The sequence below is a fragment of the Hippocampus bargibanti genome, linkage group LG16 (genome assembly GCF_051943395.1).
Source record: "Hippocampus bargibanti isolate YZ-2025 linkage group LG16, ASM5194339v1, whole genome shotgun sequence".
Lineage (NCBI taxonomy): Eukaryota > Metazoa > Chordata > Actinopteri > Syngnathiformes > Syngnathidae > Hippocampus > Hippocampus bargibanti.
This window is the reverse complement of record NC_142749.1, coordinates 10,741,385-10,763,354: the sequence shown is the minus strand read 5'-3', so window position 1 is coordinate 10,763,354 and position 21,970 is coordinate 10,741,385. Positions and strand designations below refer to the sequence as shown.

Sequence of the window (21,970 nt, the reverse complement as noted above, 5' to 3'; positions counted from 1 at the left end):
ATATAAAACGTCTTTTTTCTTCACCTTGTGATCCAACTCCGACCTCGGAGACGTCTTTGTCGGGAACCTTCCGTCGAGATGACAGCAGGCTTGTGTCCTTGAAAGGATGTCTTAAGGCCGGCGGAGGCGATTTAATAGCCGTACAGTGCAGTCGGTCAGCTTTTTTTCTGTCTCTCTCCTCCGTTCTCTTGACGTGTCCTGCCTGCTCAATGACACCGCTTTGCCTCGAATGGGGACCGTGTCATCCGAAGGAGCTTTGCTCAGCCTTGGCAACGCGTCAAATTCTCTCCGTTACGTTAAATGTTGCAAGCCCTATTCGGTCGGTTTCATTTTAAGCTTGGTTTCTACTATTTTTATCCAGCCGAATCCTTGTTTGTGTGAGTGAGTGAGCTTTGGCTTGCCCCCCTTCTCCCGAAGCCGACCGTGGCCGAATGACAGTGAGAGATCAACCGAAGAATACTTCCGCTTATAGTCCCGCCTCTTTGACGAATACCGCGCCCACAAGAGCCACACCTCGATGTTTGATTGGCCGAGTAGCCGGCAGCCGTGACCTGACTCCGCCCACTAATCCCATCAACCACAAACAGGAACAATACAGCCATCACGATCCAGAGGACACAAATGATCAGATGTAAAAAAAATTCCAGCATGACCTGTTTTCTTCTAATAAATGTATATTGGCACGAGGTTGTCATATTGAAATATACTCTGGTGCTTTGGAATAAGTTGAATTCAATCCAAATCACCGTACGTTGACAAATCATTGTTCCCATTTGAAATGAATGGTATGCCATGAATTAATTCAAGCGCTCGCCTAAAAAAAGTCATGTTTTTTTTCGTGGGGAAAAAAACGTTCTTTTTTCCCCTCAATTTATATATAAATTTCCCAACATAATTTTATCCAACACACTCCCCCCATCCTCACGTGTCTTTCCCCACTGTAGTCATTATCACTTGGAGGTCATCACCAAGCTTTGACTCTTGTCAGTCTCGGCTGCCTTTGGCCGCAAATGGCTATCTAATAAATCAAGTCACCTCAGGTCCAGTTGGAAGAGGATGATAAATTAGGCTATGCAGCATGTACTGCATTGATATTGTGTACAGAAAGAACAAAACAAACTAAACATGCCAGATTGTGACACCATTCAAACAAGAATTACCAGACATTAAAAGTAGCTCATTTGGCTCTAAGCGTCTCAGACTGAGGCACAAAAAAAAGCAAAAGGGTGAAGGAATGAATTAACGGTGCAAAGTGAGGAACAAAAAATATAACAGAAAATCCAAATTTGAAGAGATTAATTTCATCATTGAATTCATGGTGAACGTGTCAGAATGTGCGAAAAATTCCAGACAACATTGGTGTTGGGGTAATTCCCCATTAATTGGACTCTACTAACACTGGCTCAGATAAAAGTTTAGACAAAAAATGTTTTAGAGAAAAATAATAGCTTGTCTCAAAATGACAAGAGGACCCATAATAAATACAGTACAAAACAAATGAGAACCAAAATCGGCATCCACATAAATTCATACAAAAACCTGTCAAGAACTCTGAATCAAAATAATGCAAGGTCAAGAAAAATTCACTGGGAACAATGACTTGAGCAAGGCAAAGTTCCCGACGCCTAGAGGTCGGAATGACAGTCCGGAATGACAGAAAGGTGCGACGCTTGGGACGCCCACCGTTCCAGCAGTAACTCAGACACATACAAATAAAATGTGACATAACATTGGGCAGGGTGTTCCTCTCATCGTCATGACAGGATGCGGATTTCTAGGACAGCAGAACTGGTCTTACTGGTCTTTGTCAGGAAACAACACCCATCCCCTCCTTTTACGAAAACCAAACACAATATTGTCCATACGGCGCTAGCAAACGGGAGCTATCAAGGCATTTGTGTGCATGACAGACATCGCAAGGTGTTCTCATTCTTGACCGCAGCCCCCTCGTTCACTCTGCCATATCCAAGATTGGATAGGTGCTATGAATAAAACATTGAATCCATTAAAAAATTAATCACCTCTCCCTTAGGAATAATTATGGCACGATTGCTCCCGCTGTGCGAGACGACGAGCGTTCTTCCTAATGTGCTCGTGTTTTGTAGAAGTGTCACAACATTTGAATGTTAATCGTTTTATCAGGTTAGGATGTTCTCCCCAGGTCCCCGATTGGAAAGTTGACAGATTGGACCTCTTGACCTGACAGCAACCGGTGGGGTGTGAATACTGTGTAGTGCTCATGGTTGGAGAGCTGAATGACATCCCATTAACTCATTAACTGCCAGACATGTGCAAAACTGTGTCCATTCCAGTGCCAGGGTTTTTGTCATTTTCACTCAAATTGTAGGACCCACTTAGGAGTACATTAACATTCAATTCAGCGTAAGAAACTTTAGACTTTCTTCTTTCATAAGAAAAAAAATATTTCCTAAATTATATGGGTCTGGAGTTACATGAGCTCAAAATGAGGGCAGCTCTCCAAAATACAATGCAATACAAAACATATTGGTGTATATAATAATGATAATAATAATAATAATACATTTCACTTATAATCACCTTTCAAAACTCTCAAGGCACCTGAACCACAGCTGTAGCTGGAACAAAGCGCTAACGTGGAAAAAAAGGGAAATGCTGCCCCCTTGTGCAAGGGGAAAAACATTGCCAGATGTCTGGCCAGCGCTATATCGGCACCCAAGAAAATTTTTTTAAAATAAAACCTGAACTAATTTGGGAATGGCGCTCTACGTCGTATTTTCAATTCCCGTATAAATTTGTGAATGGCAGTTAATGAGTTAATATAGGACGTATCCTCACAGGTGTTTGAAATTGTTAACTTGGCCCTTTTTATCCTTAAAGGAAAGCCGACGTCTCCAGACAAGTTGTGTTCATAATTTGTAAAATGGCTTCAAATGACTTCTACTGAGCGTATTTTACAAATATTCCACCGCATATAGCTAAATTTTACATTTTAAGACTCACGCTGAATATTCAGGCAGTCTTGTTTTTGAGTTGGTGAAGAGTCCGTACGTGACGTCACTAAAGGACCGCCCTTTACCGTAAAAAAAAGACGCATTGTAGCGGTCCTTCCATCACGTTAATGTATTTTGCTGTACTTGTTTGGTCTGGGGACCTCGTGTTGCACCCAAAAGCCACCAGAAGGCCAGAAGAGGGCGTCCAAGCGCCATATAAGGAATTTATCAGCCTGTGGAAACGGAGGTGGCCACAGGAGGGCGCCATTTTGTGCCTCTTTTTTTGGGTGAAAGATTTTCCCCCAATGTTGCCTCAAAATGGCACAAATAAATTCTTTCATCGATTGCAAACATGTATGCTTTCCTCTTCAGAACTATTTGAATCATATTCATCACTGGATGTGGAACAAGAAAGCATATTCTCCGAATCTGAAGCCATTGTTTTGATTCACTAGCATTGCAAGACGTCTTGGCAGATGTCACGAACTGGGGGCGGGACTTTCTGAAAATGCCCAATTCGCAGCTCAATTTTTTGGAAGATTTTGGACACTTTAAGTCATTTTTATTGGTGTTTTGCATTTGACTAAAAATATCATACTGTGTGTTTGGGTATTTTAGATGCTATAAAACGTTTTTCTGATGTCAGTTAAAAAACAAAAAAGTGATGTCGGTTGTCCTTTAAATCGGTGTTTTCATGCAATACTGTATTGTGATTTTATTGTCATTATATTACTATTAATTTTCTAATAATATGACATTTGCATTGTCATGGTCTAATTGTTTTTATCCATAATTGACCTGTTTCGATTATTCTGACATAATATAAATAAATAAATTATATAATTCAATGTGTCTTCTTCCTCTCAGACTTAATACAAAAAAAAGATCCAGAAAGTGACATTTGTCCGAAATGTATTATTATTATTATTATTATCTGATCCACTGAGTTTAGTAAGGATTCCTATCATAGCACTGCACTTTTCTGTGTTCCATTTTCTGACCAAACGAGAGGACCTATTACACGCATTCGTCCTTCCAGTGCACAATTCCGACCCGGTGTTCTCTCCCTTGGGATGCCATTCTAATTAACCCAAAGAGGTCTCGAATCGAGTGTAGTGGGCCGGCACCACTGTTTGAGAAAGACTCGTCTATGTCTATTTCGGTGTGTGTGTTTGCTTATGTGTGTGTGTGTGTGTGTGTCACAAAGACCGAGGTGATTTCATGACTCCACTGGGTTCCGGAGGGGTAATAAATTACATGAGCACAGCAGCTGGGGGTCTGTGTGTGTGTGTGTGCGTATGTGTGTGTGTGTGTGTGTGTGTGTGTGTGTGTGTGTGTGTGTGTGTGTGTGTGTGTGTGTGTGTGTGTGTGTGTGAGCTAAATAAGAATTTCCAAATGCAATGTTTTGATTTGTGCTGGGGAGAAAATGGCGGATGCATATGTCACTCAGCAGGTCAGATAGTGTGTTAAAAAGGTCATGAGAAAGCAGTGGCGGAGCGTCAGATCCTGCAAAGCCTTCTCTGCTGGCCTAAAAATATCTGAATCACAGACTGATGTTCATTATATTTGTCCATGAATTCTTATAAAATACTTCCAAATTGTCTTTCAGCTTCCTTTCATTACTTTATCCCCTGTTGCGCAGCTTCGATGATGTGTGTTTTCGTATTTAAGAATTTAACCAATCACATTCCAGCCATCATTTGTTACCCGGGTCAGAAATCTACCTGGACGCCTTCACAATCAATTCTGGAGGCCCTGGATCATCAAATATGTCGATCAAACAGTTGCTCTAACCAATCAGATTTCGAGTTGGCAACCCAAAAGGGGTACTAGCGCCTTCTTGCAAGTGCTGGTCAATGTCAGAGTTTTCGCAAACTATGATTGGCTAGCCACTAGCCAATTAAAGTTTGCGAAAACTGCTCTTATCACAAGCCGCGAGTGACAAGTGCTTACTGGCCAGAGCTAGCACTCTGTATCTATAGTGAGCTGCATAAGAAAATATATTTTCCTGTTGATTTAATAGCAGTTTTGTCAGTCCACAATGGCTGAATTAGATTTGGTTAGAGATTTACTGTTAAAGCCATTTTCAAGATGGACTTTTCATATTAAGAAAGGTCGGTCAGTTATTTCTTGGCCAATAGTACCCACTAGTGGACTTGTAGTAAATCACACCATACTTTTTTTCAGTCTGGATTGATTCAAACGTAGTACTACTGAAGGCCGAGAGATGAAATCCACGATACGCAACTGTGAGAAAGAAATACTGTCTGTTCTTGAAGGCCCTCTAAAATGAAATTGTTTTGTAAATTTGATTCACAACAGAGAAAACTGTCATTAACAATTCAGAGAAATTTGAAATTCACATTTTTAAAAGAGGTTTAAAAATCATGACAAATCAAGCATTTGTCTCTGTTATCAAATCCTATGTGATTGCTCACCATGTGCTCAAAGGTCAAGTGTCAATCACATACCGCCACTACGACACATCCCAGCATGATTGAACCCCGTCATAGGACTTTCAATCCCGCGACAATAAGCACAAACCGCCAGCTAGCTCACAAGCTAACGGAATTTAGTCTAGTAATAATTAAATTAGTCGTCATTTTATCTACTGATGCAAACAAAGATGCTCATGTTCTTATAGTAGCGGAGAGACACCGGGCAATTACTCAGCTCCATTTTAGCCACGCCCATAAATCGAGAAAACAAAATGGGTGAAAAATTGTATAATAGTACACCACCACAATGTACCACTACATAATTCCCAGTCCTTTTTTTCAGCAATTACGTTCAAATAGATTTAATGCATTGAGAAACACATCTCGGAATTCACTTTATAGGGTCTTATATATGAACTGGGCTTCAAAAATAGACCCTAAAACTCTGCATTAAGTGCTCTTTGTTTTTGGTCTGAGGATGGAGTTTGGCTCAAAGGTATGCAAGAAATGCAAAAAAATATATATTAGGATTGTCGCCAACGATGTCTTTTTGCCACATTCCCGCGGCATCTCGTGCCGTCGATGCGTCAGTCTGCGAGATGAGAATGTCTTGTTGCCATGGTGATTCCAGTTTGGCCTACTAGCTCATTCAGTCCATATTTCGGATGACTTAACGTCGAATAAAGACATATTTAATGTTTCTTTATGTGCAACAGTAGCAGTCCGATTATTTTGGGTAAAATAGACTTTAGATTTGTATATGTGAGTAGATGTGCGCATGTTTATAATTCAAGACTGTGCTGTGTGAAATCAATTGAGGTATTGTGCCTGAGACACAGGAGCGGTTTCATTTACCTTCTGGGCACTTGTCCACGGCGCCACAGCCACGGAGCCACAGCAGCTCGATGGGCAACTCCACGTCAACATTCCCAAATTTGGTCGTGTCCCATTTGGCTTTTTGATGAGCGTCTCTCTGCATTTAGAAACTGACATGAATCCATGACTATGTGGAGTGCATAGAAAAAAAACGACATAGCGCAGTGCAAATGGCAGGTTTTGTGATGACTTGAGTGGAGTGGGGGCGGGGGGGGCAAAATGATCTTTTTTCCACCGTGTGATTAATTAGAAAAAAAGGTGGGACGGGGTGCACTCAGCTGAGAAAATGTTGAATATACAGACGCTCCCCAACTTACGAACAAGATATGTTCGTAAGTTGGATATGTTCGTAAGGTGAATCAAAATCAGAAAACCTTTATTTGTCCCACAATGGGGAAATTTGCATTGAATTTGTTCATAGGTTGCTATATTTTTATGGAAAGTATGTTTAAGGTTTATATAAGTATGTTTAAGGCTTGTATAAGTAACATGGTCTGTACTGAAAAATAAACATTTAATAAAATACATGTATGTGTGGGGCGGCCCGGTACTCGAGTGGTTAGCACACCAGCTTCACAGTGCAGAGGTCGCCGGTTCGCGTCCCGGTCCGGCCTCTCTGTGTGGAGTTTGCATGTTCTCCCCGGACCCGCGTGGGTTTTCTCCGGGTCATCCGGTTTCCTCCCACACTCCAAAAACATGCATGGCAGGCAGATTGACCACTCCAAATTGTCCCTAGGTGTGAGTGTGAGAGTGACTGTTGTATGTCTTTGTGTGCCCTGCGATTGGCTGGCAACCAATTCAGGGTGTCCCCCGCCTCGTGCCCGAAGACAGCTGAGATAGGCTCCAGCAACCCCCGCGACCCTAATGAGGAATAAGCGGTACGGAAAATGAGATGAGACATGTATGTGCTCTATTAAAATGCAGTACGTTTGAACAATATGTCTGTGTAAGCTCTCAGTCGTACAGGAGTGGTCCATCGATGAGAAGGTTTCTTCAGCCGTCATCTGTACAAAAGTGAAGGTTTCGGACGTTTCGCCTCCTATCCAAGAGGCTTCGTCAGCGAACTAAAGTCTGACTGGTCGTATCGGCCCCATTTATATATCCCTAATGTCCAGACCTGGTGGCGCCGGACACAGCTATGATAGGTCCCTACTCTCAGGTTGGGGGGGGCGCTCTTGGATAGGAGGCGAAACGTCCGAAACCTTCACTTTTGTACAGATGACGGCTGAAGAAACCTTCTCATCGTTTGAACAATATAAAATTTTAAAAAAGGACCATTGTGTAGCTGCCTCTACAGCAGCCCCTAACACTGATTGAGTGATAGGGCCCTTTCCATCCTACTATTTTATTTATGTATTTGTCCGATCATGTACTGTGTAGCTGCTAGCATGGCGAGCTAATAGTGGGCTAGGAAAAGACCACCGCAGAAGGAGGAGAATCACTCCGGGGACACACACACACGCACACACGCACACACGCACACACGCGCACACGCACACACGCGCACACGCGCACACACACTCACACACACACACACACACACACACACACACACACACACACACACACACACACACAGAGAGTTGGATGGCTTCCAACTCGTACATGCGGACCGGAATCCAGGAGCCATGAGAGGAAAGGAGGGGGAATTGCCGTGTTTATGAACAACAAATGGTGCAATCCTGGGCACATCACGATCAAAGAAAAACTCTGCATTCAGGACATTGATCATTTTTCAACATACCCACAAAAATGTTCGTACGTTCCGTTGTTCGTAACACGAATGTTTGTAGGTACCTACAAACATTCGTGTTACGAACAACGTGTGATTGGCATAGACACAGTAAGTAAGCACTCTGCCGAATAAACAAATTACATTCAAATGTATGTTAAATTGGAGCCAGCACATACCTGACACAATGTCAAGTTCTTCATAGGAACCGCCAATAAAGCTCAGATGTTTGAGTATGCTTTTAAGGTGTTTAAGGCATTTTTTTTGCTTTACAACAGAAGCATGAAGTGTTTTTTCCTCCCCAACAAAGACTGCTATTTGAACCTGTTGGTCCTTTGATATCCATTGCATGTCAGTATGTTATCAGGATTCTTAAGCAGATTAATCTTCTGATGGCCATCATATTTGGTTTCTTCATTTCAAAATTGTTAAACCTACTAACTTTGAAGAAAATTACTATAATTTGTACTGCCTCTAATTGTATAATCCAGAGGCCAGTAAGCTAACCAGTCCATCTTGCCACCTTGTAATCATCAGATATAAAGAAAGATCTAAGTTTCTAAATCCAAATCCAAATACTCTGTGCATGATATTTGAATAATCAAATATGTTAATATACTGCAATGGATACATAGTCCAAATCAAAGCAATGTGTAAATAAAAATCTTACTCTATCTACCCATCTCATCTGTATATTTTACCTTCTATGTCTGTGTTGGTCTAGCCATTGTTGCGTTTTTGCTGTGCATGCGTGTCCCCTGATAAACACACACAACAGGCACACCTAGACAAACGCATGCAAAATGCTGACATAGTGTTTAAAAAAAAGGAGCAATGGGCAGAAGAATGCTGAGTCAAGAGGACCGTCGATGCCCACCACCCCAATAAATGTACAGAGCATGTGGTCTCATCAATAATAGAAAAAGTCCTACTTAAAGTGGCACTTGTGTGTGTTTGAAAAAATATGTGTCATGGTAGTATGTTTATCTCGACATCCTGCATATGCATGCATAATATATGCGTGTGTGTGACGACAGTTTGGCTAATGGTGTTGAAAGATCACATTAACCTTGAGGTGGAGCTGCCCGTGCCGCTTATCAGACCACGCAGCCGCGCCACCCATATTGTACAATGTGTGTGTTCATTTGTGCATGCGTGCGCATACGTCTGTTGAAATGACGTCAAGCAATAGAATTAAAATGAATATGGCATATCCAATCCAATCCAATCCAAAGAATTCAACAATTGGTTGAAATGACTCAAAGCTACAATTTAATCCATTGTGCGGTATTATAACACAGTCTTGTAATGTAGACAAAAAAAAAGATAAATAATTTATTTTCCGGTGTATAAGGCCACCCAAAAGCCTTAATTTTTGTCAAAAGATGACTCTGCGTCTTGTATGTGAAGTAATATTGAGCCACAAAAGGGCTCGCAACTACTGTCAGCAGTCACCGACTCAATTTCCCCCTATAGAATAAGTAGTGCATAACCCTAGCCTCTGATGTAGCGCCTTATAATATGGTGTGCCTTAACCGTTGATATATGTATATTTTATATATGGAAAATATTTTTAATTCATTGAAGGTGCGCCTTATAGTCCGGTGTGCCTTATATATAGAAAAAATTAAAAAATAAAACATTCATTGCGGGTGCGCCTTATACTCCGGTGCACCTTATACACCGGAAAATACGGTAATCTACTATGACTGGAGATGACTCAGTAAGATGCTGTGTTTTTGTCAAGGAATAGATATATAATAATTTATTTAGGATTGTTGTTTTGTAAATGTGTTTAATATTTCGAAGGGAACCTTCATATTTGTTGTTTTTCTTATAATCCTCTTCAAATTTATCCATTGCAAGACTAATAAAGGTAAATTTATAATTGTATTTTAATCATTATTGTATCTATGCTTGTCTGCGACTGTAAAGTGTCCTTGAGAGCTTTGAAAGGTGCTTGAAATCAAATGTATTATTAATATAAATCCAATCCATTCCAAATAATTTATTTGGAATATTGTTTCATGGATCACTTCTGGTTCCGTGACATGTGTTTCGATTTGTGAGAGAAAGAGCTAGAGAGAGAGAGAGAGAACGACAGTCTATTCAACGTTTATCTACTTTTGGTTCACAAGGTGCACACAGTATGTTACTAGTAATTCGCTTATTTCCTGTATATATTGTCAAAGATATTGTAGTCATGTCGATTGTTACTTTAAATGTCTTTTAATTTTCACGGTGTCCACAATAAACGTTTTTGGACATCAGTACGAGGCGTCATCCTTGACTGGGGTAGATATAGCGTGTGTGTATCGTTATATTATAATTTTACATGTTTATGTTCAAATATCTGTACCTAAAAGTATTTGAAAACTGTTAGCATGTGAATGGGTACTAGCAGGAAATTAGCTCACCATTCTTCTGTATGGGTACTATAATAATAATAATAATTATAATAATAATAATAATAATAAAATTCATTTATTAGTTGCTAGCAGGAAGGTAGCACACCATTATTGTGTTTCACAATGTTGCCTTCACCGAAGTCACGTGTGTGTGTGTGTGTGTGTACTACAAAAAAAAAAAAAAGAAAAAAAAACTACCAAATGTGTGCCTTTTGTAAAACGTAAATACATTCCACCAATGTTGCACTTATTTCAAAAGTGAAATGGTAAGCTATATTTAACTATGTGGCTTGCCATCACTGCTCCGGAGGCTTTCATTCATCCGATTTGATGCTGCCGGTGATGACTGCTCATGAGCTACATTTGAGTTATTGTTGAGCAGAATGACCTTTCTCGTGAGCGACAATGAACGAAAATGGAGAAAAGGTTGGGTCTTTATCAGAGATTGATCCTACGACACCCACATGTATCGCGTCGGCCACCCTGTAGCCCATTGAGTTTATTGACCACGGTTTGAAGAGTTCACATTCTGGGCTTTTTGCTATTTAGAGCCATTGATTCAAATATAGCACTGAGAGGATCATTGCGCTCAAATCGCACTGGATTTACCGGAGTCGTCAAGGGGCCGCACCATCAATGCCAACTCACATATTTCTTGCATACACGCGACACATGTGCCTCAACGAGCACGACATATATCATGCATGAGTCCCGGATGCTATATGTATTGAAATGTCACCAAGCCCTCTAATCAATACAGTGCTACAAAATCCATATCAAGCTATTTTGCATGTGGTCGCCATGTCCAAGCCTTGTTCAGTTGAACTAATAAAAGGAGAGCGCTGTCATAATGAGAGCAGCAATGGGAAAATAATACTTTGTATTATAACAAAAGCATCAATATTTTGACTTGTGAAAGAGAATTATGTAATAATTGTGTATTAACTCATTCACTGCCAGACGATGTCCAAAAATATGTCCACTCCAGTAACAGGGTTTTTGTCATTGTCACTAAAATTGCAGGACCCACAGAATATTGAGTTTTAGGACTACATAAACATTGAAAGGACCAGACCATAAGAAACTATCTTCTTTCATCAGAAAAAAACAGTTAATTCTTAAATTATAATGGTCTGGAGTTATGAGCTTGAAATGAGTGCGGCTATACAAAATAAAATGCAATATTAATAACAATACATTTCATTTCTAAGCGCCTTTCAAAACTCTCAAGGTCACTTTACAGTCACAGGATATTTTGTTTCCCTGTGGGTGAGCAGCGGCAGCCATGCGTGCCAGCGTTCACTCAAATAGTATCTCAAATAGATAGCAAGCTAGCTAGCTAGCGAATAGATAGATATTAGCTAGCAAATAGATAGCTATTAGCTAGCGAATAGTAGCAATCCAAAGACAATACGTACATATTGGTTTATATAGCGCTTTAACAACAGCTGAAGCAGAAAAAAAACACTAACACAGAAAAAGTCGAAATTCTGCCCCCTTGTGGAAAAGAAAAAACATTGCCAGAGGCCATGTCAAGCGCTTTATCGGCACCCCCGCAAGAAAAACCAAACACGAACAAATTCGAGAATGGCGCTCCACGACATATTATTAATTCCCGAATAAATTTGGGGATAGCAGTGCATGTGTTGATTACTGTATTTGATTAAACCTCATACCATGTTCAAAACTACTACTAGCGATGCTAATCATTAGCATATCAACGGTGTTTCCCACCATATGCTCACATTAAACAATTGGGGCCATTTTAAAAGTAATTATTGTTGTTTTATGTTTAGTTTGACAGTGAAGTTACATAGGTGTGACTTTGAATGCCTTAAAGCCTGTTTTGTTAGTTTTTTTAATATTGAATTCTTCATTGTTTGTCAAAGTGCTGTTTGTTGTGATGCAAGCATAATCAGCGCCCGCAAAACGTATATCTCGGAAAAACGTCGGGTCACTCGTGATTAAAAGACACTGTTACTGGGTTTGCTCAAGCCTCCATCAGCACAGAAATCATCTGTTGAAGATGACGCTCAAATGGGAACTTGCTAATGTGATATATACATTTTTTTTTGCAGACATTGGCAGGCTTTCATGTAACCAGACCTCTGTGCATCTCTCTCTTTTGTCTCAACCATGCAGCAGTAGTGGACAGATGGTTGGAGCAAAACCCATCAAACATTTACAAGCTCACACACATACACACACTGATATCAGAGAGGCCCGTTCGCAAACACAAGCACACTAAAAGACACACACCTGCAGCTGCAAGCTAGGCTCTAACGGTGTTCGAATCAAGAATTTGATGGAGTCGTGCTGGATGTCTGATTGGTAACACTATCGCTGTTCGGGTGGGTAGCACACTGGGCCAAACGGTTGCAGTTTTTGCCTTAAATTTTAGCCGAGGACGTATATTGAGTCCGTCAGATTTGTGTCATTGTGTCAGACTTGTGTCATGTATGTGCACTAAAATGTAGACGAAAGAGGCAAAAGATCACGAATGGAAAGGAGGACGAGGAGGGTGAGGATGTCAAGGAGAGAAACAGGGGGGAAAGTAAAGGAATGAAAATGGAGGTCTCATACAAGATCGTTATTTGTGCCCAATTTATGAGTAATAACTTGGGCTGAAATATGCTGACTCATGTGTCCCCACTGTGAATAAATCTGTCAGTGTCAAAACGAATCCAATGTAACCAGTTAAGATTACTGGATATAGTAAATATATGGCAAGCTAGGACATAAACAAGACCATTTAGTTAAAATTCATGTCCATTAGGTTACCATTAATATTTCAATATGGCTCTGCTTCACATTTTCCAGTACATAAGTAGTAATGCAACCTGTTTGTTAACAGTGCTTGCAATTGACAGGAAGTAGAAAGACATTCCCGGCATGCCCGACTGCATTTGTAAAAGTTAAAAGCCTTCTAATAGCTTTAGTTGTAGCTAATTGTGTTGTATCATTAATGCTACTTCTGGCTTGAGCACACCTTTTGTGTAATAGTCATTGTGTGTGTTTTATTAACATTTCTAATTTATAATTTGGCAGCCACCATAATTTATTTTACGGGCTCATCTGATCATTAACCCTATCAAACGAATAAATCGCAGGCAATGTTGTTGGCTGCATCTTTAAAGACGTTCAAATGACCCTAAAAACTTCCTCTATGAATATTGTATTTTCCAGTTATAAGCCGCACCCAAAAGCCTGTGTGACTTATACGCCGGTGCGCCTTATAGGTGAAGTCATATTGAGCCACAACAGGTCTCGCAACTATTGTCAGCAGCCACCGACTCCATTTCCCCCTGTAGAAGCAGTAACCCCAACCTCTACTGTAGTGCCTAAAATACACCATTCCTTGGGGGGGTGCGCCTTATACTCCGGTGTGCCGTATACACTGGAAATTACGGTATTTAATAATGATATCTGAATGAAATAATTCCATTTTAACCCCCTTTTAAGGAAACATATGTGGTTCCTTGCTGTCTATCATTGATTTGGACGGCTCTGTAAAGCAAAATGGAACCAGGTGGTCTGTCAAAGTGCACCGCCCAGCCGAGTCTCCTCCTCAAAGCCACAAAAGGCACATTAACAGCAAACGCCACGTTACATCCACCCGACGCAGATCCGTGTGCAAACAATATCCAAATGGATGAAGATGAGCGCAGGATTCCAATGACGATACAATAGAAGTGAAGATGGTGGCCGCCGTTGACTTGACAACCAAATCTCTGGGGCTTCTAAGCCTGATCATGTTTTCAATTTTGTGGGAAACTTGTATTTGTTGCCATGTTTATGCAATTTTGTGCGACTGTCAGTGGAAAGAGCAGTCATAACCATTATATGGGATCATTCTAACCTGGAATGCATTTCCATTTTTTGAACTGGATATTGAGATTTTTTTATTGTTTTTGATTTGACCTGTAGCTACACACACAATACTATATTAATATCTGATATGACAGAATAGATTACCGTATTTTCCAGTGTATAAGGCGCACCGGAGGACAAGCCGCACCCCTAATGAATGGTGTATTTTCAAACTTTCCTTAAATAAGGCTCACCAGACTATAAGGTGCACTTTCAATGAATGAAAAATGTTATTGAAATATAATATATAAATATCTAAAAGTGTTCCAAACATAAGGCACACCACATAAGGCGCTGCAGTAGAGGCTGTTATGGCTCAATATTACTACACATATAAGACGCACCTGCGTATAAGGCGCACGGACAACCTTTGAAGAAAATTAAGGTATTTGGGTGCGCCTTATACACCGGAAAATACGATATAGTTACAGATTGAGCAATACTGAACAAACGCTACAAAACCAAGCAAAATAATTTGGACTCACTTGGACGCCTGGAGTAATACTGATGCCATCTTCTGTTGACAGCCGAAAAATGCCACATGTCGCTAGATATCGGAACAATGGGGTACTAACTATGACAAATTTTGGAAGAAATTTACTGTCCTTTATTTTCTACAAGTAAATATGTATGGCGGTACTCATTTGTACCGTCAGTATCCCACCCCACCAAAAAAAATGCCCCTTTTGCTAGGATCACGGCAATGGTAAATAGCATGTGTGATTTAATCCGTTAAACAACAGATACAACTAAAGCAACAATGTTGACAGACAGTACTCGTAGTCTTGTAGATATCTATGCGCACATGTGATTTCGATACAAAAACTGCAGCGTTGTGAAATATTCTAGTTTTTATCACACACAGCTACTCTCACACAAACATTTTCGCTGCCACATTTCGCAAACACTGAGTCACCATAGCCATTTTTTTCCATAGCCATTCTGGTAATTACCTATAATGGTAGTGGGCATGCAGAACACAAGGGATCAAATTGTATTATTTTTCAATATGGACAGCTTCAAATGACCTCTGAGTTGATAAATAATATGGCAAACATACGTTTTGAATAATCCTTTGCCTGTGGCGTGAACGCTCCTGCGGCGTTGACATACTTTGACTCACACTGCAGTAGGCCTCATTGAGATGCACAACTAGATCTAAAGTGAGCTCTGCCAAGTCAGAGGCAGCCATTTAGCCAGCAGAAACAGGCGCACATTGATGCACGGATACGTGCACCAAGACCTACCAGAAACAATCAGACAGGATGATTTGAAGCAGGAAATTAATGGAGTGCATTGAAAAAGGACATGTAGCTCTAAAGTGGTAAACTGTTGGTATGGGTGCTCAAAAGGTTACCCTGCATTATGAAAGTGGATTTGGAGCTTTAGCCAGCCTGGCTGAATATGTGAGGGAGTGGCACAATGGCTTCTTGCTCACCGATACATTTTCAGAAATGGCAAAGTATCTATCTTGGCGGTACACATTGTGAAAAAAGTCTCTTACAGGAAAAAAATGATTGGATTGGATTAGACTTTATTAGCCTCGAATTAGTGAAATTTACATTTCACAGCAGCAAAGTGATGAAAGAAAGAGGAAAGGAAAGGAAGAAGTAGAAAAAAATACAGGACCTGGCAACTACTCTCTCGGTACCATCTTGAAGTCTAAACAAAAAAAAAAGACATAAAAACAAATAATGTGTCAACGCAAAAGACACAGACGGTCACTGAATCTTAAGTACTTTCTGCACCCTCTTGGTTGTATGAAGCAGTTCTAGATGAAAGAGGAGAGGATCAAAGCATCCTTTTTCACCAGTGGATCTGGCACATTATGGTGAAATGTGCACGTACGCCACAAGCTAAATGTTGAAAGCAAACGTGAAGCTCGAGCATCCATTGACGAAAAGAGATTGTCTCACGTCTTCTGTCCCACGTAAATCCGCTTCAATTCCAAGCCGCGAGTTCCACATACGCATCGGCGCTCTGCGCTGAGGCTCCTTTCTTCTCATCGCGGGCTCTTCAAGCCATGCATCCATCCAGCCGCAGACTGTCCAACGGCATTGACATTTCAAAATGTTAACATGTTTGAAAACAACCACCATGATGGTCTACCCCAATGAATATCATTAATGAACGCACTGTTACATGATGTGTCTTAGAAACTGTTCGGTATGTCCCCCGATAGACTTTAGAAAAACCGAAATGGCTTCTGAAAGAAACATGTTCTGGTTCTCTGAAGGCAAAATTCAATGATGGGATTACCATGACAACTGGGAGCACTGACGTGGAGGTTACATCGGAGGTGTCACGCTCCATGGAGACAAACTTGATGGCATCGGTGAGTCATCAATAGATGGAACTAGAACATGTGACATTACCATTTTACTCTTGCCTACTTCGCAAACAACATGATTGAAGGTCCGCTAATAAGTTCACAGAAGCCTAACCCCCAATGTCTTCAGTTGGTTCGCTGTTGCCTTTCCACCCGGCCTTTTTGGCCTAAACCACATCCTTCTGTTGTCTGTAATACATTTACAATCGCTGGCCTCCATTTTGGCACCCACACCCTCACCATAGCAACCAACCGTGCCTCGATGTCAAGGAGGGAAAAAGAGGACAGGCGAGATGAGGAAAAAAAAGAGATGAACGAAGGGAAAAGAAGCTGTCTGAGTGAGGTGAAAATCACAAAGACTTTTAGTGCCCGAAAAGAAATACAAATAGGTCACTCGTAATCTAGGGTTGGGTTTTTTTATGAATAAATAATGCAATGCTTCAAAGTAAAAATAGCCTCAAGGTGGAAAGCTCACCATGTTGCAGCAATACAGATGAATGCGATCAGAGTACCAGTGTGTTGGAAGCAATTAGAAGAGGATATATTGCAAAGCACGGTCCGAAAAAACGCAGCAGTGTTACTTTATTCTGATTACTTCTACTTATGTCTGCTTATTCCCTTTCACCCTGACTCTTTTTGTGACCAAATATCAAGATGAACAGAACCAACTACACATATACAACAATTTAATACAGTTGATGCCTTGAGATCCGATGGACCCGCAATGAATTGGATAACATAGTGGAGACATGTCCACTTGGGCGTGACCAGGTTGGATAGGATCAGGAATGAGTACATTAGAGGGACAACTCATATTAGAGGCTTTGGAGAGAAAGTCAGAGAGGGTTTGGACACGTCCAGAGGAGAGAGAGTGACTATATCGGGAGAAGGTTGCTGAGCCTTGAACTGCCAGGCAGGAGACCGAGAGGAAGACCGAAGAGGAGGTTTATGGATGTGGTCAAAGAGGACATGAAGGTAGCTGGTGTGAGAGAAGAGGATGCACAAAACCGGGATAGATGGAGGACATTGATTCGCTGTGGCGACCCCTGAAGGGAAAAACCGTAAGGAAAAGAATAACACATGAGAATAATAGGAGTCTTGGGATTGACCCATGGGGTACGCCACAAGTCAAAGCCATTTGGTCTGAGACTTCACAAGGTATTAAGTGCAAAACCTTTCCTTTCTTTGTAAATTTAAGCAACATTTGCACCAAATTCATACAAGTCTCAAAAGGCTGTATGTCACTCTAACGTGTGTTTTGGAGGCAGCTAAATATACAAGCTTGGGAGTCACAAAAATCAGTGATGCAAGGGATGCATGTTGTATTACATAATATGAACAATCATTTGTCTTGTAGAAAAAGTTTAAGAACTTCACCCTCAAGGGTGATCTGGTGTTTGGCTACTCAGCGGCACGTATAGGGAATGTCGGGTCACTGAGTGAGTGTGATAGATGATCTGATTGTCAAGAACAATGGCTGACACCTCCCGCCCCCCTGATGTGATTGAACACCGACACAGCGTCTCTGGTTACTGTTACCATAGGAACACACATTAAAGCTGCATGTATGGTTCGAGAGGATAGGAGAGTTAATACCATCTTATCAACGACACTTAGCTTTCTATTTTCCATTTGCTTTCCTCTCATTTCTAGGGCGATTATAGTGTCATTAGGAGGATTGCGGTAATTGGTGATACTTATTTTATCTTCACAGAAAATGGGGTAGCCAATTGATTGTTTAACTATCAGTCTGCTGCTGAAGGGAGACAAATCTGACCTCAGCTAAGATCTGGCACAACTCCTCCAGGCAATTACTTCGCTCAATACAACAATGAAACAGGAGTACAGAACATTAAAACAATGGTTTTCCTCTTCCAGAAAGTGTAGTCAAATGCCTATCACAGATCGGACGGCAATCATGTGATAGCGGCATGGGTTGCCGTATTCCGAAACTGGGAAGGCAATACAGACGCTCCCCGACATACGAACATTTGAGTTACGTACAACGGTACATACAAACAATTTTGCGGGTACATGTATATCGAAAAATGTTTGGACAGAGATGCTGTGAGTTAGATTTTGTATTCCGTGCCTTTTTCCGCCCAAGCTCGCTTGCGATTGGCTGAGTACTTTGCGTCATGCACACACACAGACACATTGGACACCAAGGCTGACAAATCAGCATCTTATGCAGTCCTATGATGAAAGTGTTGCCAACGATTTCAGGCCCCTTTCCGCCGACCTCGCTTACGATTGGCTGTGTAGAGTATGTTGACACTCCAGGAGGACGCGATGCATAACAAAAAGTAATGGCTACTGGCACGTAATTCAGTAATTACGTGCCAGTAGCCATTACTTATAATAATGGCTTACTGAAGACCCAAGGATATATGTCGTTGTACGACAGTAGGTGTAAATTTATTTTATGACTCTTAGAGCGTCAGTGTTTTATAGTTCTGCGTTCACTGTTTGACTTAAACACACTTTCCATACAAAATATAGCACTGAAGTAACTTGTGAACAAATTCATCTTATGAACGATCGCTCAGAACGTATCTCATTCGTGAGGTGGGGAGCGTCTGTACTCATGAAAAAAAATGTCTGAAGTATGGGTGAAGACTTTCTTAGCTTGGAGACTGGTGGGGTCTACTGTTTGGCCTAAACAGGCACAGCTGCCGTTTATGATCCCCTGTTGTTAATACTGCTCCATCGGGAATGCACAAGAGCAGCTGAGGGCAGTGACAAAGGCATGCACACACACACACACACACACACACACACACACACACACACACACACACACACACACACACACACACACACACACACACACACACACACACACACACACACACAATAATATAAACAATGCCCATTAAAGATGGATGAATGAAAACATACACTCATCTGCCGGAACGAAAATGTAATGTGATGGAAACAAAAAATCGATATGCATATCGGGACATCGCTAGTGCGTATAAATCTGCACAAAGTGAAAAGATTGCATTGTGAAACCTGGTGTGTCAGACCTCGAGCAGCAACAGCCCATGTGACCTTATCAATGTGACTCACTCTCTCACTGGAGTCATATCTGCATGGATGCAGCGATAAGAGTGTAGCACACAACAAATGCGGCACATGTAAAGCGGTAAACGTGGTCAGCGAATGAGAAATGAGCCTCCTAAAAGACACGAGTCACACTAATTGGACCTTGTCTTGTAAACAAGTCACTTGTGTGACTGATGGCGTGAAGCTACTGTCTTGCAGCGCATTATTAGCACACACACACAAAAAAAACGCCCAGCAGAGTGGGTTAACTTAATAATGATGACTGATAATGAGCATGGTGTTGTCTTGGAAACAAAGCCATCTGCGAGCCTGATTTGATAAAGTAAGTGCCCTCAGAAAGCAGCTCATGTGTGATTCACAGTCTGTAAAAATAAATACATGAAGGAGGTGCTTTCGGTTGATGAAAATGTTACTTTTTCTGTGTGTATTGATTGATACATGTGTGTGTGTATATATATATATATATATATATATATATATATATATATATATATATATATATATATATATATATATATATATATATACAAACATAGCACAACAAAGACTAGATGCTGTGGTATTGTCATGGTCATTTTTCACAGAGGATAAAGAATACATGCCTGTGACTATTGTTAAATTACATGCCAAAGTGTTGCTCCAGCATTGGTGTTCAAATATGCAATGATTCGCAAACTATATAGCTTATATATAGTACATCAATGCTAATCGTTGAACGTCAACGGCTAAATTTTCTATGTCTAAGGTATGTGCTTGCTTTAAAAACAATGTGTGAATGTCCGTTTAACTCATTCACTGCCATTCATGAATTTATTTGGGAATTTAAAATGTGACGTCGACCGCCATTCCCGAATTTGCTCGAGTTTTGGTTTTTAATGCTTGGGGGACGATAAAGCGCTGGCCATGACCTCTTTCAATGTTTATTTCTTTACCACAAGGGGACAGCATTTGTCTTTTTTTCCATGTTAGCGGTTTGTTCCAGCTACCGCTGTTGTTAAAGCGCTATAGAAACCAAATTCTTGGATCTGGATTCTTTTGTGAATAATTGATCAACAATTCGCAATCGCGATGTAGTAGAATGACATTTTTGTATCGCAGAGGCTTCCATTGAAAATGACTGTTCATTATTGTGTGAAGGACTGCCGCATACGTCACTGGTGGGATAGAAATCTACATATAGTGAGGGTCAGACAACATTCCTCTTCATCACCAGTCGGCATGTCTCGTGGCTAGCATGTCATATTAGCATCAGCGGTCCAGCCAGTCGTGCGCGTGCCTTGGCCTGCGCCGCAACGGGAACAGCACTATCAGCACTTTGTCTCCTCTCACTTGTTTGGAGGTTGACGGCGGCAATGTGTGCGAGCGCATTGGGGTGGGCGTCTGTGGGCTCAAATGTTAACAAAACACACCCTCCACCTCCTCCTCCATCTTGGCTTCTCTGCTCTGCTGCTCTGTTGGTGAGTTTGTGTGCAGCCAGCAGTCCTGGAAAAGCATCATCAGCTAAATTACTGGAAGTTAGCTGTCTCCGTCAATTAAGGCCTCATCGCAAGGCCAAACTAGCACTTTGGAGTTTACTTCCTTTACATCTCACCCATTTTGTCATCTTTCATTTCGACGGTCGGTCTCGTCTCCCCAGGCACGACATCCCCTGAATCCACATCCATATGTGGCTAATTACATTATCTATACATCACTCGCCATTTGCTATTCGCAGGGCAGGCCTCTGGTGCGTTTTTTTTTTAGTCAGTCAACAGAGGTTGGAGGGGGTGGAGCAGGGTGGGGGGATAACAGTAACAGAACAAGGGGGCTCTCAGGTTCGTCTTTGCTTCTTTAAAAATTAAATCACACGACTTCCATCAGCTTCATCAGGCATATACATACTAGGTTCAGCTTCCTCCACCGTAAACTGCTGTTCCGTCCCAGACTAAACATTAACTCATTCACTGCCAGATGATGTGCAAAAATGTGTCCACTCCAGTGCCAGGGTTTTTGTCATTTTCACTCAAATTCCAGGACCCACAGAATATTGAGTTTTAGAACTATATAAACATTTAATGCAGCATAAGAAACCTAAGACTGTCTTCTTTCATCATAAAAAAAAGTTAATTCCTAAATGATATGAGTCTGGAATTATATGATCTTGAAATGAGGGTGGCTGTTCAAAACACAATGCAATTCATAGATATTGGTCTATATAGCGCTTTTACAGCAGCTGAAGCTGGAACAAAGTGCTAACATGGAAAAAAGAGAAATGCTGCCCCCTTGTGAAAAAGAAA

General features: G+C 41.1%; 1 protein-coding gene across 4 annotated transcripts in view; it reads right to left on the bottom strand.

Annotated features, from left to right (window-relative positions):
• Positions 1 to 421, bottom strand: part of cpeb4b (cytoplasmic polyadenylation element binding protein 4b) — a 44,581-nt gene extending 44,160 nt beyond the window's left edge. For all 4 annotated transcript variants that reach the window (XM_089017827.1, XM_089017828.1, XM_089017829.1 and 1 more), the window contains exon 1: positions 25 to 421. The gene's annotated coding sequence lies outside the window, so the exon portion shown is untranslated. The remainder of the gene's footprint in view (positions 1 to 24) is intronic.
• Between the last annotated feature and the right edge of the window lie 21,549 nt (positions 422 to 21,970).